The sequence below is a fragment of the Lissotriton vulgaris genome, chromosome 10, assembly GCF_964263255.1.
Source record: "Lissotriton vulgaris chromosome 10, aLisVul1.2, whole genome shotgun sequence".
In the NCBI taxonomy this organism is placed as follows: domain Eukaryota; kingdom Metazoa; phylum Chordata; class Amphibia; order Caudata; family Salamandridae; genus Lissotriton; species Lissotriton vulgaris.
In genome coordinates, this window is record NC_141698.1 from 938,320,625 (window position 1) to 938,336,345 (window position 15,721).

The following is a 15,721-nucleotide window of genomic DNA, read 5'->3' on the forward strand; positions in this document are numbered from 1 at the left end:
CTGCCTTGGTACTAGATCAAATGCTGCCCAGCGGTCCATGAAAAGCCACACATAAATATTCCAAACAAATCAAGGTAAACCCGAATATCTGATCAGTTGTATGTTCTTTATTACAAAAGCCAGTCTGTCAAGGGGAAAGAATCTTATTAGAGCTTATCCATTCATGTAATTTGTCTAGCGCTTGGTAAGAAACCACCTTTTGGATGTTATCAATCAAGCCAATGGGGCGATAATTCCCGGTATCACCTTTCTTATATACGGAAATGATCTCTGCCACTGCCATGAGGCTGGAATACAGTCTACTTCCATGATTCTCTTTAACAATTTATTTCCTATACACAGATCGGAGCGCAAACTCAGATTAATAGAGGTCCCCTGGTACCTGGCAAGGGTCAGGTGCGTTCCTCTGTTGTAACCGGTTAATAGCACGTTGGGTCTCTTTGATAGTAAAGAAAGGCCCAGATGGTCTGGCTTCATAGATAAATGTTAAATTAGGAGTGGGTTGGGTAGGTTCAACAGCCTCTGTGTCAGGTTTATGTGCAGTATATAAATGTCCAAAATAATTTTCTCAAAGATATGGAGGGAAAACAACTCCAAGGGGTATTAGACAATGCACTCATGTGAGCTACCATGTGCCAAAAATCTCCTGGGTTTCTGTTTTTAACTGCCACCACAAGGTCCTCCCAGTTTGAGTCTTTAAATGTCTGTTTAGAGTTGGAGAAAATGTTCTTATAACTCTCTCAAGTGTCCCTAATATTCCCAATATCACCCAGATTAACAACCTCAATTCATTCTGATCTGACCTTACTGTACTTGGTATCAAACCAGGAAAAGGTTTTAGAGTCATCTAAATATATACATTTTAGCATTATTAAGAACCTGAGAAGGATCTCTTTGAAGAATTATCAGCACAGGAACGAAAGCTGAATTAAATGCATCAGAGGTATTGAACATACTATTCAGTTTAGAAGAATGTTTTGGCCACTTGATAGATCTCCTATTATTACCCAAGGTTAGCACAATCTGTGATCTACTGGAAGATTTGGCTTTGCCAGTAAAGAAATTGGTCTTAAGAGATAAAAGTAAAGGATAATGGTCACTACCAGGTTTAGTAGGGACACACAAATCATGCGTAGCATTAAATCTCTCTAAATCTAGTAATATTTAATTGATCTTGCCTTTGCTCACCCCCTCTATAAAATGTATATTCATGCTGGGAATCTAAATTAGATAACCTATTACATGCACGCAAACCATATTTCAATGTAAAGGACTTGAGTTGACTAGCACAAGAGGACCATCTCTTGAGGGGTTCTGCATCCAAAAAATATACAACCCAAGCCTCGTCTTCAGATTCTGTTACAGACAGAGTTTATTACAGAGTTGATAAAAGCTAAATGTTCAAAAGTAGTGTTGAAGTCTCCTGCAAACATTTACGGGGAACATGGTTGCCTATTTGACAAATGATGATCTAACTTGACCAATGTAGGGGATTTTTTGCTTGTTTCAACAGATTGACTATATATGTTAATTAAACTCACAGTTACGCCATTTGTTACCTTTACAGTCAAACCAATAATGTCAGGGTAGTCAATCAACAGTTCATCATGAATAGACAGGTTCAATGAAATTATTACCAGATTAAAATGCCTCCAGAAGGACGTCCCGCTCTGCAAGGAGTGCTTTTGCAGCAATAATTTGATTAACCAGAGATTTGGATGGGTTCCCCCAGCCACGTTTCTTGTAGCATAATCAATTTAAAATGAGTTAAAAAATTAAACCAATCTTGATCAACCAGTTTATTACGTAGCCCGGCTATGTTCCACAATAATATTTCAAAGCTGGGTGTACAGTCCTGGCCTGGTTGTAAGTGGATGCTAGAGTTAACAGGATTGATACTATAATCAATTATGGGACATGGGATCAGTAAGCAAGACTCTGATTTTGAACAGAGGAGTTCAATTTCCTAGCATAATAATATGCACATGTGACCCTTATAGACTTTAGGCACTCTTTGAGTATAGGAAAGTAACGTATTTTTATGGTGGGGTCATACAAAATTCTTCACTTGCATTCCAAGACTATAGATTTTCTTTTTCCCATGATATTTCCTCTGAAAAACAATGGCTTTCCACTGATAATGCCTCTGAAAACCAAGATCAGATCATCTCTCTTTACATTAACATTTTAACTAGTACCGTCTGCTGTTCTTCGTCATCTTTTTTCATTCTGGTTCTCCATAAAGGGCTATGTGGTTGATGCTTTAGCTGACTGTAGACCATGGTTTCAAACAAGCTTATTTAGAAAACAATGTCAGAGTACAACACAACCACAACTATGATCATGAACCATAGTTTACCCCACTTCATATTGCATTAGACAAGGGTAGGATATCAAGAGGTATTGGAAAGCTCAACTACACAGAACAGGCTACTCACAAGAGATAAGGTTCTCTGAAGCTCACACTTCACAGGGTTCTTACATTCAGACTAAAATAGCTGCTAGAAGTACCACTGTTGTATTTCTATCTAGGACCCTAATTCGATATTCCCGATTCATGCCCTTATGTGGTTATAATAAATAGTATCCTTATAAAGGCATAAGAATCATATCCATATTTAGTAATAGCCCATGCAATCCAAAGCCCGGCAAGGCTACTCCCATAGACTCCTAGAAAGCACAACACGTTCTTTAAACAAACCAAGCCTCCAGCAGCCCGGGAATGCCCCCTGCTTTTGTTTTGATTTACACAAGAACTCCTGGAGTCCAGAAAGAACTGTTAGTTCTTATTGACGTCTTATGTCCAACCTTGCGTCAAACTCGACACCTTTCAGGAATAAATATACCAACGTTGCCTTAAGCAAACACACGGTGGTGGGGAGCAGAGCGACGTTCTACTTGTCCGAGAGCCCAGCTGTTGCCAGAGACGAAGGAAGCCGCCCCTCCCTTTTTTGACGCGCTGGAGAAGCTGCTTTTTCTCACGCCGAGAAATCCAGCTCCGGTGTTTCCAAGTCACCCTTACGGGTTGCTGGGAGATGGAGTCCTGAGAAGTGAGATACAAGACCTCCTTCATTCTATAACCAAGGTACGGAGCTGATTAAAACCTTAGAGAGAATACTTGAATCCGATACTTGGCAAAATCCTAACTTAACTTAAGACTGCAACTTACTTACTCCTTCCCACGTATTAGACTTAGGTCAGGTACACCGGGTAGGCGTATCTTAGAAGCACCAGTTGAGTTCGTTAGTCAATGTTTTTATGTATGTATATATTTTATCCATTTTAAAGTATCATATGGCTAAGAAACCATATCAATGCTTTTACAGTATAATTTCATAATACTACTTTTACTGTACGCACTTTACTTTATGATAAGTATTGCAATTGTGGCAATTCATTTCTTTTGCATGAGAAAGAAGACTGCTCAATAAAATAACACCTTTTATTGAAAACGCCCGTCTCTCTATTTCTCTGCACTCTGGTGAAATTAACCATGCACGATTGACTGCGTAAAATAGCTGTCTATCGTTTTCACACGACTCTAGAGATACACTCTTTATTCTGAGGGAGCAAAGTTGTCATGTTTATGCGGTTGTCAGAACCTAATCCCTTCTTGTCTAAATCAGGACGGTTAACCCTTTCCTGAACATTCGAGAAAGTTTCTAGTGACCTCTGAGCTAGCTGGCAAAAACTAATTAAGTCTAACATAGTCAGTAGAGACCTAGATGACCTCAGTCCCACGTCTACACTGCTGTTTATGTTATTCCAATGCGCAGAGCCTATTGGGAATATAGGAACTACACTACATGGCGCCCAGCGTTTGGTAAGGCGATAATCTAACGCAAGACACTAGAGTAACTCAGTCGTGCTTTTCACACAGACCCCTTTCTCCCGTAAAAACTCCAATAGACGTCTGGAGTGGGTGAAAGGTTAATATCCGCCGGAACTTAGTAGGAGGAGAATCCTATGTATTAGTTTTTGGTATAGTCAACGTTGAAGGATACAGTGTTCCAAAATATTGTGCACCTAATCTTTGTTTCCTTGAAACTTGATCTGCAACAAAAAAACGTTCTTTCAGTAAAATGACGGATAGTGAAGAAGAGAGATAAAGAGAGGCCTTAGCAACTAGACTCTTAGAGGAAGACACAAGTCTCCAGCAAGGTGACCCGAATGCTATAATCATTCTGGTCAATATAAGAAAAACTATAACTCTTAAACTTATAGAAAATGGACTATCACCAAGAGGTGGTACAGTCATATTCGTGATAGAGGCACATGAGTATCGGCAGACAGAGGTATTCTATTCATGGATACATTTTCCAGCAGCACACGCTGTGACAAAAGATTTCCACTATTACAAAATAGAGGAAACTCCGGATATATACACTCCTTTCGAGGACGTTGAAATCCCACTAACATACCAAGAGCACCTGCACTGGTTTAAAGGCGCCCTAAAACATCAAAATCACATCACCAGGCACGGTCCACTAGGTAGACCAGGAGCCACGTGGCCGGTTCTAGCCAGCTACACAACACACCCAGACATTGAAACAATGTCAAGCGAAGAACTCCTAGTTAAACTAAAAGAATTAATAAAGGCATATAGAGAATTAGTTCAATTGGCAAGGGACGATATAAAGTACATCCAGAAATTGAAGGAGACAGATATTACAGACCAACCGTTTGAACTTACCGGAATCATAGCAAAATCCTATGAAGAGCTAGGAAGAGATAGTTTGGGTGGGAAACCAATAAAACCCCAACTAACCGAAAATCCTGAAAAAACATTTATTAAAAAGAATCTAAAAACTCCAAAAATAATTGGGATGGTAAAAAACAATCCACTCCCAAGGAAAAACGATTCCAGTCCAGAGGAAGGTCTCCTCAACGGAGAGAAAGATATCCTGGCCGAGGAGGCAAGTCTCCCCAAAGGGAACCCTCTGAAAAAAGATATATTCTCAGAGATAGGGATAAAATGAGAAAACCTGATAGATATCAAGATATTGATACACGTCCCTCTCGATCTTTTTAGACTTCCTCACAGAAATCGGAAAGAAGAGGACGGTCAGAACACAAGGAAGAGCACGTCAAGTCCAAAGACAAAGAACCTGCTCATCAAAGTAAAAAATCACAATTTCCCAGAAAGAAGGTAGCAAGTATTAAAATTAAACATGCCGAGGATTCTGAGGACACAACTGAAAAACGAAGAGTGTGCCCAGACAATGCTAGACAGCACAGCAGAAGTGACCATAGCTTGCAAGATCCTGATGAATCTTCTGGAGACAGTGGACACGAATGAATACATTCAGGTGGAAACTGCAGACACACGAGTTAGCTTGCCCCATAAACTATATGAAATAACATTACGTATAGAGGGGGATAAAACTAGGAAAATAAAAGGTCTCTTCTGGGAGAATCTTTCTAAAGGCTATGACATCCTGTTAGCTGAATAGGACTTGCCACCAGAGTTTGTCAGGGAGGCCCTCATGGCGAAGAAATGATTATGCCTGCCTTCTCAAATCATATTCCGATTCATAAAAAATACACATTTGCAAGAAAATGGGCAGTGGCCCAAGCCCCTGCATTATACAACAAGCATTGGAAATGCAATAGGTCTCGCAGCATTAGAGTTAGTGCTTTTAGAATTGTTTATGGGTTTTTTTGTAAATCTTTAGCATTTTTGTTTCCTGTAGCCAATGCTAAAGAATTTTAAAAAAAAGCCATAAACATTTCTAAAAGCTCTAACTCAAATGCTCCGAGACCTATTGCACTGTGTGAGGGTGAGGGGTTGAGGGTGAGTGAGGGTGAGTGAGGGTGAGGGTGGGTGAGGGTGAGTGAGGGGTTGAGGGTGAGTGAGGGTGAGGGGTTGAGGGTGAGTGAGAGTGAGGGTGAGTGAGGGTGAGTGAGGGTGAGTGAGGGTGAGTGAGAGTGAGGGTGAGTGAGGGTGAGAGTGAGTGAGGGTGAGGGTGAGTGAGGGTGAGTGAGGGTGAGGGTGAGTGAGGGTGAGTGAGGGTGAGTGAGGGTGAGGGGTTGATGTTGAGGGGTTGAGGGTGAGTGAGGGTGAGTGAGGGGTTGAGGGTGAGTGAGGGTGAGGGTGAGTTAGGGTGAGGGGTTGAGGGTGGGTGAGGGGTTGAGGGTGAGTGAGGATGAGTGAGAGTGAGGGTGAGTGAGGGGTTGAGGGTGAGTGAGGGTGAGTGAGAGTGAGGGTGAGGGGTTGAGGGTGAGTGAGGGTGAGGGTGAGTGAGGGGTTGAGGGTGAGGGGTTGAGGGTAAGTTAAAGTTTGTTTAAAGCCCTATATGCTCGCAAGCTCGATGCGCATGCGAATCGAATAGCTCGACCTAAAAAACTCTTAAATATCAATATAGATGCACAGATAGAAACACTAACGTGCAAGCACAGAAATATAGAAACATGCATGCACAGACAGACATGCACACATCTGGAAACACAGTCACCTGCAGCCACATACATTGATAGATGCAACCACACAAGCATACATATACACTCTCAGGCACACATACGCTTGCAAGCAGGAGCACATACAAACACAGACACACACATGCACATAGAAATGCATATAGCAAGCATGCATATACATATGCAGCACTACCAAGAGCAGATACATTTACACACACGCATGCAGATATATAAGCACACACACAAACACAGGGACTCCTACATACCTATGCAAATGTGTACACTCAGACACACATGCACGCGCACTTATACACGCACACACTCTTGTATCTCTTGTCTCACCCCTGTGAGGTGGCTTCAATGAAATATTAATGTTACACCTTTGAAAAATGCAAGCATTTGAAGTGCTCGGGCGGGTGGAAGCAATTTTGATGTAGAAGTGCTGTGGGAGGCGGGTGCAAGTAAGGACAGGGAGGGCAGAAGATGCCCTTGTAGAACATGCACTTTAATGGAGCATGACAACAATAAAAAATGTCAATTACTTAATGAGCCTGCAGTGAAGCAACATGTCCATTTTTTCCATTGCGTCACATATTTTGTATGAGCACTAAACTCACGTAACAGCGGGCGCTACACCATTGTGCGGTTGGTTAAAGTATGGTCGGGGTGAGGATGGCGAAGATGGTGGCTGGGCTGAGGGTAGAGTGCAGTGACCAGGATTTTTAGAAGGCTGCGAGTGTTACAGGACCCTCTAGAGGGGTTTCCTATTTCCTGAACCACAGCTGTGAAGGTTCAGAAGACCCCTGCCGTTCACTGCTTTGCAATGGGAGGTTTAAAGCGTCCAGATTTGAAGAAACAAGAGATTTTAAGGACACAGAGCGAGATGGGGCAACATGAGTGGATGGGTAAAGAGAGAGAGCAAGAGAGCAAGGGGGAGAGAGATGAAGACAGAAGTGATTAGGTAAGGTGAGAGAGAAGGAGCAATCCGGCACACACAGACGGGCACACACACACAAAGGCACACTCACATAACACAAAAATACACACTGACTGAAAGCAATAATACACGTGCTCACATACAGAATGCAATAAATGCGTACATACAAAGAGACGCACATGTGCAGAATGTTTTCTAAAGGTGAGAAAGGCATACACACGAAGGGGGTGAAGTGGAAGTGGCGAAAGACGCCCTAGAAAGCCAGCCCATTGTATACCTTGGAAGCTATTATCTTTTTGCAGGCATTGCAAGAGCGACTCTGGGAAGCAGGTCACAATGTGAGGGAAGCAGGGGGGGGGGGAGCAGAGCAAGAGGGGTCGGGCAGTGAGCGGAGGGGAGGTATGGATAGCTGAGTAATGAAGATCGAGCGTTGCTGGGACTCATAACTAAACTAAGAAGTTCCCACAAGAATAGAAAGCACATTTGATATAATATTGATTCCGGAGACCAGGGCCCAACTCAGTATCCCACACATTTGTTATGCAGAATTCAGATAGCCGGCCGATGAAAGCCTGAACATGCCTGCCATACTGGGGGTTGTCTGCCGGGCCGCGGGATACGGGGCAGACCTGTCTTGACTGCGATTGAATGCCGAGGATCCCGCTCCGAACCGGATTTGAAGACGAGCCTGCGGTGGACTGGCTCTGCGGCCTGAGCACCTCTGTGGTGGTGCGTTGAGACCCGGGGCGCGCTTGTAGCCCCGGTGAGAGGCCCAGGGAAGCAGGAGGTCCCGACTGGTGCCTGGAGACATGGAGCGTTGAATAGCAAGACGGACGGACGGAAGAGAGGGGAGGGGGGAGGAGAAATGCGACACGGAGGGAAGGGGAGGGGGCGGAGCGGGGAGGGGGCGGAGAGGGGAGAGGTGCGACACGGCAGGATGTGACCGTTGCGGCGGTGTTACGCGGAAGGGCGTTAGACGGAAGGAAGAGAGGGGAGGGGGAGGAGAAATGCGACACGGCGGGAGGGGGCGGAGCGGGTAAACAAAGACGGACGTGCACGCGCACGCGCTTTTAAGGTCAATGCGCATGCGCATAAGCTCAATGCGCATGCGCATTGACCTTAAAAGTCACGGGCACTGCAAGGAATCGCCACGATTCCTTGCAGTGTAGATAAAGAGTGGATAACTCGCAATAGTCTCGCTTGCTCGATGCGCATGCGCATCGACAGGCGAGACCTAAAAATCATGTAGGATGGGATGAGGACTCTCCCCCCACAAAATCCAGTTAAAAAAATCAACCCACTGCACAAAGGCAGTACCCAGTTAAACAAGAAGCTAAAAAGCAAGTCAGGGAGATCTTAGTCCAACTTGAATATCAAGGGGTGATTGAAACATGCACCTCACAAATGAACAATCCTTTGTTTCCTGTCTCCATGCCTGACGATTCATATCGTCTAGTTTTGGACTACAGACATTTAAACTCCTGCTGCAAAACTTTTGCAGTACAAAATTCTCACAGTGCAGCACTAATGAACAACATTGTGTGCAAAAAATATAAAACGACATTAGATATCTCTAATGGATTCTTCTGTCAAAACATTGCACCTGAAAGCAGGTATTTGACCGCTTTCTCAATAATGGGGTCGCAAAAACAATTTTGCCGACTCCAACAGGGATTCAAGAATAGCCCAGGATTATTCTCAGCAAGGGTAACAGAGTTACTACAAATATATGATGATGAGGCATTATCCTATGTCGATGACATCTATCTTACAGACGATGACCTGGAGACTCACTTAAAAAGAGTGAACACCATAATTCTTGGGTTCGCATCAGAGAGTTACAAATTCAACTTTAAAAAGTCAAGAATTGCCCATCTAACAGTCCTATTTTTAGGATATGAATTATCAAGTGAAGGCAAAAGCCTGGCAGACAACTTCTTAGAGAAATGTGCAGTACTCCAAGCACCAAAAACGCTGAAAAATTTACAATCGATACTAGGCTTCCTGAATTTTGGTAGAACATACATTCTAAATTATGCAAAGAGGGTAAAACCTCTCTATGAATTAATAAAACCTGATTTCAAACCAATATATTGGACTCAAAAACACACAGAAATTTTGAGATCATTACAGACAGACATGTTAACTAAAAAAATCTGCAAACTCGCGAAAAACGTATGCAACCTTGTAATCCGAGTCATCCCAGGAAGATGCGGATTCACGTACCTGACCTCTAATGAGGGAGAAACGGTACCTATAGCTTACAAATCACATTTGTACACTCAGGCTGAAATGAAATTCAGTTCTACAGAAAAAATTCTGACAGCGGTTCAAACTGCTGTAGCAAGAGAAAGAGCCCTAGCCCAAGGCAAGAGAATAACTGTCTATACAGCAGAATCACCCCTTGAGGCATTAACAAGTCCACGCAATCTGAATACAGTGGCATTAGATCCAGAATGGATACAATGGGAAAATTCTCTTGCTACAGAAGACGTGAAATACTATTTTGACCCGAAACTGAAAAAACTAGATGATCTAGAATATGAACAGGAATATCCTCTGCCAATCGAAATTCTGCCTCTCGAACAATATACCTGTGTGATCTATATGGACAGATTTGCACACCATTACGATGTAGAAAAAAAAAATCCTACAATGCAGCGTGCGCGATTGTTAAAGGTAGCTGGCGCTCTGGTAAATTCAAACCGATGATTACCAAAACTGAATCACTCAGAAACTGTTCAGCTCAGCGAGCTGAAATAAGATCTTTAAAGATGGTGCTTGAAAATGCTGATCGCGAATTCCCCACACTAATAGTGTGCGATTCACATTACTGCGTCAAGTCATACAACAGTGACATGCAGACATGGAGCAAAAACGGTTACAAAGATGACACAGGTGCCACAATAAAGCATAAAAAACTTTGTGAACAAGTAGTTCTTTTGCAGAAAGAACTACAAAAGACTCACGTGATACACGCACTGAGTCATCGATGTGATGGCATTCACGTTGCAGGGAATTCATTGGCTGATAGAGCCATAGTGGCGGCTGGTCAACCGGCTTCTGAAGCCACTAAAAAGCGTTCAGAAAAACAAATAGATGGAGAAACCATGCTGGAGGTAAAAGCATTGTTAAAAGGCGATTATGCAGCATTACATCTCAACTATCCACTCAGTAATACACACATAATTGATGCAAACTCCTTTTGCTCAAATCCCTGGAGTGGGGGATAGAGTAATTCCAAACACGAACCGGAGGGTTTTCTTGATTGAAGATGCACACATGGGACTGGGTCCGAGGCACCAAGAGATCTTGAAATCTCTAATTGAATTACAATCAGAATACTGGTGGCCGGGGATGAGCTTGCAAATTTACAAATTTGCAATGGATTGTCCAGACTGCAACAGAGATCGCAGTTGTGAACCGGACCAGACTATTGCCAGGACACCATTATTAGAAAGCATCAGGCGATCTATACGCAGAAATCCAGCCGGAGAAATGCGTCCCCATAATTATTAAGACTGAATTCACTTAAAAATGTAGACCCCACCGCTCGGCTGACGAAAGAACTGTTATAAAAGATTTGCGAGTCTTTATCGGCACATACGCAATTGGCATGATACATTCTGACCAAAGACCTGCGTTTAGCTCTCGAGCTTACAAAGTGGCCATGACCAGCATGGGCATTGCATTGCAGTACTCTTCTCTCTTCCATCCTGAGGGAAATGCGGTAGTGGAAAGAAAAAAACCGTGATATAAAGCAATCTATAACGGCGAGGGTATTAGGTTCGGGTGATGGGTGGGTCAAACATCTAATAAGTGTCCAACGTAGTCTTAATAACATGCCAAGAAATTCTCTAGGAGGTATCAGTCCGTACGAGTTTTTCTTTGGTACTAGAATGATTATCCAGGATCTGGATCATCAGACTTCAGTGGTAGAAGAAAAAACTTTTGATATCAAAGACCATTTGGCTGTTTTACAGGACTTGAATGAAACAAGAAAGAGTCTAAGTAACATAAATAGTAAGCCAACAACCACTGATGAACCACCTGTCCCAGCAAGACCTGTCTGAATTCCAAAGATTGGGGATCTGGTCAGAGAAAAGATCGCGTTGAAGAAGGAATTTGGGCCTTCATACAGAAAAGCAGTACCTGTCTTACCTGTCAGCGGAACAAGCTCAGTAGTACTACCGCTACTTGCTGGTAAAAAACAGAATTGTTTCCATCGATCTGGTGAAACCACAAACATGTGGCCGATAATAAATAGCAGGCCCAGTGGACTACCAAGAAATAGCAGAAGACCAAACTTTGCTACAATCCAAGAGGTTCAAACTGAAAGACCAATCACATTCGATAAACCTGCAGTAAATAAAAAGGGACTATGCAACAAAGCCATGGAACTTGTGCCTCTTGAAACCCAAATTGCAACAATTTGTGATGATACACCAATCTACAACGATGTAGCATCAGAATGTACAAATGTAACAAAAGAAAACGCAAAGATCAATGGAAATGCCGAAGCAATCCCACCAATTGACAGAACTGCATCTGGCTATTTTATCAACTTTGATGACTTTTCCGATGATCCAAGTGAACAGGGAGACAAGGCAGCAACAAAAACTTTCAAAGAAAAAATGACTGAGCTTTTTCACCAACTAAAAGAAACATATCTGATTTCACCATGGATTGAATTTTGGACTGTGTTAGGTGTACTTTTCCTCCTGCTTTGGCTCATCATGGTTTTATGTTTGGGTAGATTCATTGATGGAAAATATAGTACAATGGACACAGCAAGTCAGAACATCAACTTGGTCCTAAAGTCTCACAGATCCTCTCACATCGAGAAAAGAGAACTATCATCAGTGAACATCACAGCCAGCCCAATACCTGGGGGTATTGCATGGGCCAGAACTGACTATGATATTTATGTCCCGATTGAGCTCTTAAAGTATCCACACCAGTTTAAGGTTTCCTTAAGTGACTTTGTGATACCAAGTTTTTTCTGATGATTGGGACTTTGAAAATATTAATAATATGATGTCAGATTTAGTAATGTCAGCTAAATTTACAGAACATGATTACTTACAGGGTTCATCAAATTATGAAGAATTATACTGTTACAATCACTATGGTCATCACTATTTGCATAAATCTGCACAACCTAGAAATGTTTTTACTTATAATCAATGGGAACATTGTCCAACTCCACCAAAAGGAAGTTCAAAGACACTTTTTGAGAAATTTCCATGCTTCTCAGGGTTTAACAACAGTGATCCAGAAACGTTTTATTTTAAAATGTTAAATAAGACAGGAATGAAAACAATATTGACAAATACTAAACTGATTTATTCTGAAAAATGTTATGACAAAATGTCAACATTTGGTTTTGAATTTTGGAAAAACAACATTGAAACAAAAACCATCTGGGGAACAAAAGACTGGCAGGTACAAGGTCTAGAATCATTATTTAGAGCCTGCATGATCCCAGAACAAATAATTTTCCTGAATGATACCATTCAACAAACTACTTGTCTTGGTTTAGCTAAGATAAAAGACTTAAGTCAAGTCAAAGAAATCTTTATTCGATATTTCATCATAAAAGACATACTACACAAATTAATCATAAAACAATTCAGTCTAAAGATGACCAGATAGAGTAAATACATTACCCTACAATACAAATACGCAAATATAATTAAAATGTGTACAATAGTTAAAACTATAAATTACTATACATTAAGAACAGACTAAAATAGCATTAAATCACAATATGCAAGACTTCATTTTCAATAAAAGACCCGTATAAACAAGGCATCTAAAATACAACAAGTCCTTCCTAAGTACGTCGGGCCTGTTACCAATCTGACATAATATTATAGGGCAGTTAGCAATGATTTAATCAGCCTTAACCGTAGGATCCAGGCCCAGCCAATACATTTTGTAACCCCAATTACCACCAATGAAGAGGTGTCGGTCTTTAGAATTCTGCTAGCTGTCTTCGCTGAGCGTGTACCCAGTGACCTACAGACTGGGTTTAACCACTAGTGTCTAGGAGCTTGATACACAGGGCAGACAAAGAGGAAGTGGTCAACTGTTTCTTCCGACTCTGTACACAGTGGACAGTATCCGTTACCACTGTTGGCCCAAGACTTTGTTAGACCCCTGAGCGGTAGTGTCCCTACTCTAAACTGATGGAATAGCTTACGATCTAGGGGCCTAGTAATGACATTTCAATAGTCTTCAAGGTGACAGACATCCTTCACCAACACAAAGGATGCCGTCAATGAGGCGTATATCAATAAAGCATGTCTTTTAGAGACGGCCCATCCCCAATACAGATCTCTAAACAGTTTTTTCGGGGGAAAAGTAGCCGTATTCGGGTTACACCAGAGTTCTCCCAACCCCATATCAAACAATGTAGTTCTTAGGTCTCTCAACCAGCCTATCCTATAGGAACCCTGAAGATCCCTAACTTCTAGCAGTGCTTCCGCGTATAGGGAAAGTTCTGGCGTGGTCCACAGGCGCCGCCAAAACGCTAATGGTCTATATCGCGCAACATCCTCTACAGGTTGGCACCCTAAATCATATAAAAGGGAAATGCGGGGTGTAGATTGCGGGAGGCCTATTGCTGCCCTAAGGAATCTGTTTTGGGCCACTTTAAGGGGGTCCAAGTTACTGGCAACTTTTTTGAGCCGTAGATCTTCATAAGTGGGGACATAGATTTTGTTTGGGAGCTTTTATGTTCTTTAAGGAGTGCTCCATCTAATTGAGCATGCTTTAAAGCAAGAATGTCTATCTGGGGGTTCCAGCTAAGGTTGTCACTAAATGTGACACCAAGATATGTAAAAACCGAAGTCTGTTCATGGGTAGCCCCACCCATTGTTGCCCTGGCTGTAATTGGGCTTTTCCCCCGTAAGACCATAAACTTGGTCTTGGCCACGTTAACCTCTAGCTCATGTTCGCGGCAGAACAGTTCAAACCTAGACAGGGCCAGCTGTAGTCCCTGTCTCGTTTTAGATATTAGAAGCGTGTCGTCCGCGAACATGAGCAGAGGATTTTCATACCGGCCAAGGATGGAGCATCTGTGGGGTGGTTTGTAAAATAGTTTAGGGCCCCGTTAATGAATAAAGAAAATAAGGTAGGGGCCAAAACACACCCTTGTCTAACTCCCTTGGCGACATCAAATCTTTCAGTAACCTCACCAGGTTTGCCCCAGCGAACCTGTGCATATGTGTGGGCATGTAGGTTTACCAAAAGCCTCACCAATTCTACTGGCATAAAATAAACCGTATATTCCGAAGCCCATACCTGATAGTAATAGTACTACGGATGTGGAAATAGACGTATCCCATATTTTTCACCAAAACAGAACAAATCCTGATTGGAAAAAATGGTTGATCTGGCCTACAGACACAAACACCTGTCAAGATAGATTCCTGAACAAAAGACAGCAGTTCAAAATGGCCAGACCAGACCCAAGAGATTCCCAGAGACAACATCCAGGGATAGTTACAACATACAGTGTAGGCAAATTATGCCTTGAATGGCTACAGAAATCCACACTGGCTGGAATTAAGCAACACTTGACTTTACTTAAAGAAGGTGCTGCCTTGCGAGATTTCATAATGGGACCTCGCAAACAGCATCAAAAACGTTTCATAGCGACCGGTATATACGCTGCATACAACGAAGCTTGGAAAGTAATGCAAAACAGCAGAAGAAATACAAGAAATTGATCGTATAAATTTGGAAAAATCACTTTCTGTTGTGGACAATGGGTTAATGACTCTGTCTTCCAGAATATATTCACTGGACAGTATTGTATGATCTGCCTTTGATATAATAGAGCAAGACTTGCTAATGTTACAACATGGTCAGTCCCAATTGCGTTCTATTGTACAGCTTGGCTGGACGTTGCAAAACCTACGTTCAGGCTACGTGCCATGGCGTCTAATCAACATAACGTCATTATTTTCTATCTTTAACCTTACTGATAAACAAATCAGTTTGGCACAAAAAGGAGCCGATTATACGATTCTGAGCATTGAAAAACTTGAGAGATTACCATTGACAATGTCAGAGAGACCTGTCATTAAATGGATAATACACGGAACACTTACAATTCCAATAACAACTTTCCAGTTTAAATATTGCCAAGAATATATACCAGCAGGCCAGTATGAAAGGTTGGGTAAAGGATACATCAAATCAACCTGGGATTTACCTTACACACACAAATGTTATAGTGAAGGGAAAAAGGAGGCATTCCTTGGTGGCAATAATTGTAAAAAATCACTAAGCGGTACACTTCTGTGTCAAGGTATTAACTTGCATGGAGCTTGCGAAGGGTCTTTAAATAACCTTTCA